The following is a 7868-nucleotide window of genomic DNA, read 5'->3' as shown; positions in this document are numbered from 1 at the left end:
TAAGCACCGAGGTTAATTCCATGTCTTTGCTATTGCGAATAATGCTGTTATGAACATACAAGTGCATGTGTCTTTTTGGTAGAATGATTTATTTTCCCTTGGGTATATGCCCAATAGTGGGATTGGTAGGTTAAATGGTAGTTCTAAGTTCTTTGAGAAATCTTCAATTGCTTTCCACAGTGGCTGAACCAGTTTACATTCCCCTCAACAGTTTATAAGCATTCCCTTTTATGCACACACAGCCTCACCAGCATCTGTTGTTTTTTGACCTTTTCATAATAGCCACTCTGACTGGGGTGAGATGGTATCTTACTGTGGTTTTGATTTGCATTGCTCTGATGATTAGTGATGTTGGACATTTTTTCATATGTTTGTTGGCCGCTTGTATGCCTTCTTTTGAGAAGTATCTGTCCATGTCCTTTGCCCATTTTTTAATGGGGTTATTTGTTTGTTTTTTCTTGATTTGTTTGAGTTCCTCATAGGTTCTGGATATTAGACCTTTGTTAGATGCATACTTTGCAAATATTTTCTCCTATTACGTAGGTTGTCTGTTTACTGACAGTTTCTTTCAATTTCTTGGCAAATTCTTTGCCAAGGCTGATGTCCAGAATACTGTTTTTCCTAGGTTTTCTTCCAGGATTCTTATAGTTTGAGGTCATACATTTAAATCTTGAATTCATTTTGAGTTAATGTTTGTATACGATAAAAGGTAGGGGTCCAGTTTCATTGTTCTGCATAGGGCTAGCTAGTTATTTCAGCACTGTTTATTGAATAGGGGACCCTTTTCCCATTTTTTGTGGGCTTTGTCAAAGAGCAGATGGCTATAGGTGTGCAGAACTGCTTCTGGATTATCTATTCTGTTCCATTCATCTGTCTTTTTTTGTACCAGGACCAAGCTGTTTTGCTTACTGTAGCCTTATAGTATAGTTTGAAGTTGGGTAGTGTGATGCCTCCAGCTTTGTTCTTTTTGCTTAGGATTGCTTTAGCTATTCGGGCGGTTTTTTGGTTCTATATGAATTTTAGAATAGTTTTTTCTAGTTCTGTGAAAAATGACATTGGTAGTTATAGCATTAAATCTTTAAACTGCTTTGGGCAGCATGGTCGTTTTAACAATATTGATTCTTCCAATCCATCAGCATGGAATTTTTTTTTATTGATTTGTGTCATCTGTGATTTCTTTCAGCAGTGGTTGGCAGTTCTCCTTGTAGAGATCTTTTTTCTTTTTCACATTATGGAACCTTTACTTTTCACGTGATTTCTGTACATAAGGAGTATGAGAGTAACCCTTTCACAAATGAAACTGATCTACTAGAATAAACAATGACAAAACTGAACTTGTATTTGATGTAAATCCACAGGCATTTAAGCTTCAAATTCAGGCAAGAAGTTTGTTACAATCTCTTTCAGCTTTGCATCTGATTCTTCTGAGATCTTTCCATCAGCCCTGGTAGTGCCCAACAGGGCTTGGTGCCAGCTGACATGAGACAAGAAAGCATTCTCAAACTTTGTAATCTTGCTGGGCTCCCGTTTATCAAGATAGCCCCTAATACCCACATGGATAACAGCCACTTGTTCTTCAATAGCCATGGGAGTATACTGTCTTTGCTTCAGCAACTCAGTTAGACACACACCACAACTCAAAAGTTGTTGGGTGACAGCATCAAGGTCAGAACTGAACTGGGAAAAAGTGGTGACCTCATGATACTGAGCCACTTCCAGCTTCATGGTACCTGCCACCTGCTTCATAGCCCTGGTTTGGGCAGCAGATCTGACACGAGACACAGACAGACCGACATTAATGGCAGGGTGGATACCTTTGTAGAACAATTCTGTTTCCAAGAAGATCTGTCCGTTAGTGATAGAAATGACATTCATTGGAATGTAAGCAGACACATCACCAGTCTGTTTCTATGACTGGCAAAGCAGTCAAGGAGCCACCACCAAAAGCATTGTTCATCTGGGCTGCTCTCTCCAGCAACTGGGAGTATAGGTAGAACACAACACCAGGATAGGCCTCACAACCAGGGGGTTGGCAGAGCAACAGAAACATCTGATGGTAAGCAACAGCCTGTTTGGATAAGTTGTCATAGATGGTCAAAGCATGTTTGCCATTGTCTCTAAAATACTCTCCCATGGAACAGCCAGTGTAAGGAGCCAGTTACTGAAGTGGGGCACCATCTGAGGCCGTAGCTGACACCACGAAGGTGTAATTCATGGCATCTGCATCATAAGTCACTTCACCAACTGGGCAACAGTGGATCTCTTTTGACCAATAACAACATAGACACAGTACAGCTTCTTCTTTTCATCAGATCCATCATTGAAACATTTCTGGTTCATGACTGTGTCAATAGCAATTGAGATTTTCCCAGTCTGTCCATTACCAATAATCAGCTCACACTGACCATGGCCAACTGGCACCAAGCTATTTACAGCCTTAATGCCAGTCTGCATTGGTTCCTGCACTGAAATTCGAGGAATGATTCCAGGGGCTTTCAGACCAATTCGCCTATGGGTCTTGGAACCAAATGGACCCTTTCCATCAATGGCATTACCAAGGGCATCAACCACATGACCCAATAGCTCCTCACCAACTGGAATGTCCACAATGGCTCCTGTCCTCTTCACTCTAGCTCCTTCCTTAATTAGTTAATCATTTCCAAACATGACAACACCAACATTGTCAGGTTTGTAGAGATCTTTAACCTTCTTGGTTAGCTGTATTCCTAGGTATTTCATTTTTGTGTGTGGCTATTGTAAATGGGATTGTGTTCTCGATTTGGCTCTCAGCTTGAACATTATTGGTGTATATGTAACCAGCTCAAGTCCAGCTGCTCTCCTCTCAGAATTCAAAGCATGAGAACTGAGGTGTGGTGAAAGGAAAGCAACTTTTATTGGTCAAATGCTAGCAGATGGGAGAATGTCTGGGCATAAGCCTCAAAAGAGCCATCTCAGCCTTCTGGGCTGAGTGAAGGGGTTTAAGAAGGAAAAAGGTGTGGGATATAGACATGAGTAGTGAAAAGGGAGTGCATAGCTGCATGTCTTGTTCCCATAGTTATCTCAAGTAATCGCCCATCTAGAGATCTGATTTGCATCATCCTGACTTGGGCGTAACTCCCCTTGAGTGGGAAGATCTGCGGCTTGGTCTCTCTGCCTGGTTTGTTTCAAAATTGGCTCCTGGAATTTCTAAGCAAGCACATAGTTAGATGAGCAAGCACTGTGCACAGATATGCCTGTTGGGAAAGGGCATAACAAAGAGTCTTACACTGTAAGGCTACATTCTGAGATTAGGAAGGAAAGGAAAAAAATAGTTTAAAAATGCATTTCGAGGCTGAGGTACTCAGTTATATATATAAATGCTATTGATTTTTGTACATTATTTTTGTACCTTGAAACATTACTGAAGTCATTTAGCAGTTTGACGGGCCTTTTGGCAGAGTCTTTAGGGTTTTCTAGATATAGAATCATATTATCAGTGGCCAAGCATGGTGGCTTACACCTGTAATCTCAGCACTTTGGGAGGCTGAGGCAGGCAGATCACTCGAGGTCAGGAGTTCAAGACCAGCCTGGCCAACATGGTGAAACTCCATCTCTACTAAAAACACAAAAATTATCCGGGCGTGGTGACACATGCCTGTAATCCCAGCTACTCAGGAGGCTGAGGCAGGAGAATCACTTGAACCGGGAGGCAGAGGTTGCAGTGAGCTTCGACTGTGCCACTGCACTCCAGCCTGGGCAACAGAGGGAGACTCAGTTTCAAAAAAAGAGAGAATCACACTGTCAGTGAAGAGAGATAATTTGACCTCTTCTTTTCCCATGCGGATGTCTTTTTTGTTTGTTTGTTTTTTGTTTTTGTTTTTGTATTTTTAGTAGAGACGGGGTTTCACTGTGTTAGCCAGGATGGTCTCGATCTCCTGACCTCGTGATCTGCCCGCCTCGGCCTCCCAAAGTGCTGGGATTACAGGCGTGAGCCACCACACCCAGCTGCGGATGTCTTTTATTTCTTCCTCTTGCCTAATTGCTCTGGCTAGGACTGTTAGTACTACATTGAATAGCAGCAGTGAGAGTAGGCATCATTGTCTTGTTTTTGTTCTTAGGGGGAATGCTTATGGCTTTTGCCCAGTCAGTATGATGTTGGCTGTGGGTTTGGTGTAGATGGCTCTTATTATTTTGAGGTATGTACCTTAGATGCCTAGTTTGTTGAGGGCTTTTATCATGAAGGGATGTTGGATTTTATTGAAAGCTTTTTTTGCATCTACTGAGATGATCATATGGGTTTTGCTTTTAATTCTGTTACTGTGGTGGATCACATTTATTGATTTGCATATGTTCAACCAGCCTTGCATCCCAGGAGTAAAGCCTGCCTTATTGTGGTAAATTAACTTTTTGATGTGCTGCTGGATTCAGTTTGCTAGTATTTTGTTGAGAATTTTTGCACCTATGTTCGTTAGGTATATTGGCCTGAAGTTTTCTTTTTTTGTTGTGTCTCTGCCAGATTTTGATATCAGACTGATTCTGGCTTCGTAGGATAAGTTAGAGAGGTACCCTTCCTTTTCGATTTTTTTGAATAGTTTCAATACGATTGGTACCAGTTCTTCTTTTTATGTCTGAGAGAATTTGTCTGTGAATCCATCTGGTCCAGGGCTTTTCTTTTTCTTTTTCTTTTTTTTCTTTTGCGGTTGGCAGTTTCTTTAATACTGATATAATTTTGGAACTTATTGGTCTGTTCAAGTTTTCATTTTCTTTCTGGTTCAATATTGGGAGTTTGTGTGTTTCCAGGAATTTATCCATTTTCTCTAGGTTTTCTTAATTTGTGTACATAGAGCTGTTCATAATAGTCTCTGAGGATCTTTTGTATTTTTGTGGGATCAGTTGCAATGTCTTCTTTGTCATTTCTGATTGTACTTATTTAGATCTTCTCTTTTTTTCTTTGTTAATATAGCTAGTGGTTTATTGATCTTGTTTATTCTTCTGAAGAAAAAACACTTTGTTTCATCGATCTTTTCTATGGATTTTTGTGTCTAAATTTCATTCAGTTCTTCTCTAATTTTAGATATTTATTATCTTCTGCTTGCTTTGGGGTTGGCTTTTTTTTTTCTAGTTCCTCTAGTTGCAAAGGTACATTGTTAATTTGAGACCTTTCTAATTTTTTGCTGAAGGTGCTTAGTGCTATAAACTTTCCTCTTAATACTGTTCTAGCTGTGTCCCAGAGATTTTGGTAAGCTGTGTCCCTATTTTCATTTATTTCAAAGAATTTTTTTATTTCTTCCTTAATTTTATTGTTCACCGAGGAGTTACTCTGGAGCAAGCTGTTCAATTTCCATGTATTTGTGTAGTTTTGGGGAGCTAGGACTGGCTTTCAGCTTCATCCTCCAGACCCTTGAGATTGGGCCCCAGCTGTTCTGGGGGATCCAAAGTGCTCCCAGGCCACCAGGAAGGTACTCAGGTGAAGCAAAGCACCCAGGCTTGGCAGCAGAGGCTACTCTGTGCACACCTCCTGCAGGGTGGCCAGGCAGGGGCCCTGGAAGTTTCCCAGTCCCACAGGAAAGCCAGCCACACTCTCTCCTGGGCCAGCAATCAGCTGAGGCTAGAGCTGCCTGTAGGGAGGTGGGGAGCCCTGGGGGATGGGTGTCTAGGCCATGCTCTGCCACAGCTGCCACATGCACAAAAGCTCCTAGGCTCCATGCCGGTGAAGCCCTGTCTCTGCCTACTCTCTTTGAAGATCCCCCTGCCAGCTCAAATGTCCATGGAGAATGTGAAGTTCTATGTACCTAGGATCCCAGAGGTCCACAGTGAGAGTGGCCTGTCCCTCCATCCCTTCACTTATCCCTTTCCCAGGAGGCATTCAGGTCTGGGAACTAGCCCTGTCATGCAAGTATCCTGTGCAGGGTTCCCATCTTCCTCCCACTTCAGCCTTGTTGTCTGCATCATGTCTGTAATGACTCTCAGCATTTTCTCTCAGAAGATGGGCTCAAAATACGTTGGTTTACTCAATATTTTGGTGTCTGTCAGTGGGAGCAGTGCTTCCTGGCTGTGTCTAGTTGGCCATCTTGTTATGGTAACAATTTCTTTTGGAGATTTTTTGGAGTCCACTTGTGGCAGTCAAAAGATAACTAGACAGTGGTGGCAGATGACAACTGGGTCCACAGATTGCACAACGAAGAGTAGCCTGTGGCAGAGAGCTTATTTGAAGAAATGGCTGAAAACTTCCCAAATCTGAAAAAGGAAATGGACAACCAAATTTCAGCAGCTTGAAGGACGCTGTCTAAGATGAACCTAAAGATCCACCACCATGACACATTATAATCAGTCAAAAGTCCAAGACAGACAATCTTGAAAGCAGCAAGAGAAAGGTGACTTATATACAAGAGAACTCTCATAAGATTATCAGCAAACTCATCAGCAGGAACATTCCAGACTGAAAGGGAATGGGGTAGTATATTCAAAGGGCTGAAAGAGAAAGAAAACTGCCAACTAAGAATAGACAGCAGATCTGCCCTTCAAAAATGAAGGAGAAATAAAGATCTTCCCAGATAAACAAAAGCTGAAGAAGTTCGTCACCATTAACCTACCTTGCTGGAATTACTAACGGTAGTCCTTTCAGTTGAAATAAAAGAAAGCTAGATACCAACTTGAAAGCATACAAAAGTATAAGGCTCTCTGGTAAAGGTAAACATATAGTCAAATGCAGAATCTAGGCCAGGCGTGGTAGCTCAAGCGTGTAATCCCAGAACTTTGGGAGGCTGAGGTGGGCGGATCACGAGGTCAGGAGATTGAGACCATCCTGGCCAACACGGTGAAACCCCGTCTCTACTAAAAATATAAAAAATAAAATAAAATAAAACAAAAGTAGCAGGGCATGGTGGCGGGCGCCTGTAGTCCCAGCTACTCAGGAGGCTGAGGCAGGAGAATGGCGTGAACCCAGGAGGCAAAACTTGCAGCGAGCTGAAATTGCACCACTGCACTCCAGCCTGGGTGATAGAGTGAGACTCTGTCTAAAAAAAAAAAAAATGCAAAATCTTGTCATACTACAATAGTGGTCCATAAATCATTTTTAAATCAGGTATAAATAAAAGCATAAAAATAACCATAATTATTAAATTATATTAATGGATATAAAATACTAAAAGTATAATTTGTGACATTGATAATGTAAGGTGAATTGGAGGTAAAAGAGTAGAGGTTTTGTATGCAATTGAATTAAATTTTTAGTTTAAATAAATTGTTATAGCTGTAAGATGTTTTATATAATCCCCATGGTAACTTACAGGGAAAATTGCTATAGAAGACATACCAAAGAAAATAAGAAAGTCCTCAAAGCATATCACTACAAAAAAAATCAATGAAACACAAAGGCAGCAAGAGAGGAAAAGAGGGACAAACAACTCTAAGACATACTGAAAACAATTAACAAAATTGCAATAGTAAGTCCTTCCCCATCAATAATTACTTTAAGTGTGAATGGATTAAACTCCGCAGTCAAAAGACCAAGTGGCGGAATCAATTTTAAAAAAATCCAATTGCATGCGATCTACAAGAGATTCACTTAGCTTTGAAAACACACATCGGCTGAAAACGAAGGAATAGAAAAATATATTCCATGCAAGAGGTAACCAAAATAGCAAGGGTGCCCATACATATATCAGACAAAATAGACATTAAGCTAAAAACTGTCACAAGAGAAAAACAATACACATCATATTGATGAAAGTGTCAATTCACAGTACAACACTTATAAGTCTATATGCACCAAACAGCAGAGCACCCAAATACATGAAGCAAACATTGATAGAACTAGAGGAAGAATTAGATTAAAAAAAATAATAGGAGGAGATTACAATACTCTTCTTTCAATAATAAATAGATCA

At 40.7% G+C, this 7868-nt stretch overlaps 1 pseudogene; it reads right to left on the bottom strand.

Moving 5' to 3' along the window:
• Nucleotides 1–1362: 1362 nt before the first annotated feature.
• LOC473132 (ATP synthase subunit alpha, mitochondrial-like) lies at nt 1363–2739 on the bottom strand (annotated as a pseudogene).
• Between the last annotated feature and the right edge of the window lie 5129 nt (nt 2740–7868).

The sequence above is a fragment of the Pan troglodytes genome, chromosome 11 (genome assembly GCF_028858775.2).
Source record: "Pan troglodytes isolate AG18354 chromosome 11, NHGRI_mPanTro3-v2.0_pri, whole genome shotgun sequence".
Taxonomy (NCBI): domain Eukaryota; kingdom Metazoa; phylum Chordata; class Mammalia; order Primates; family Hominidae; genus Pan; species Pan troglodytes.
Note: the sequence above shows the minus strand (reverse complement) of the source record. Positions and strands in the feature narration are given on the sequence as shown.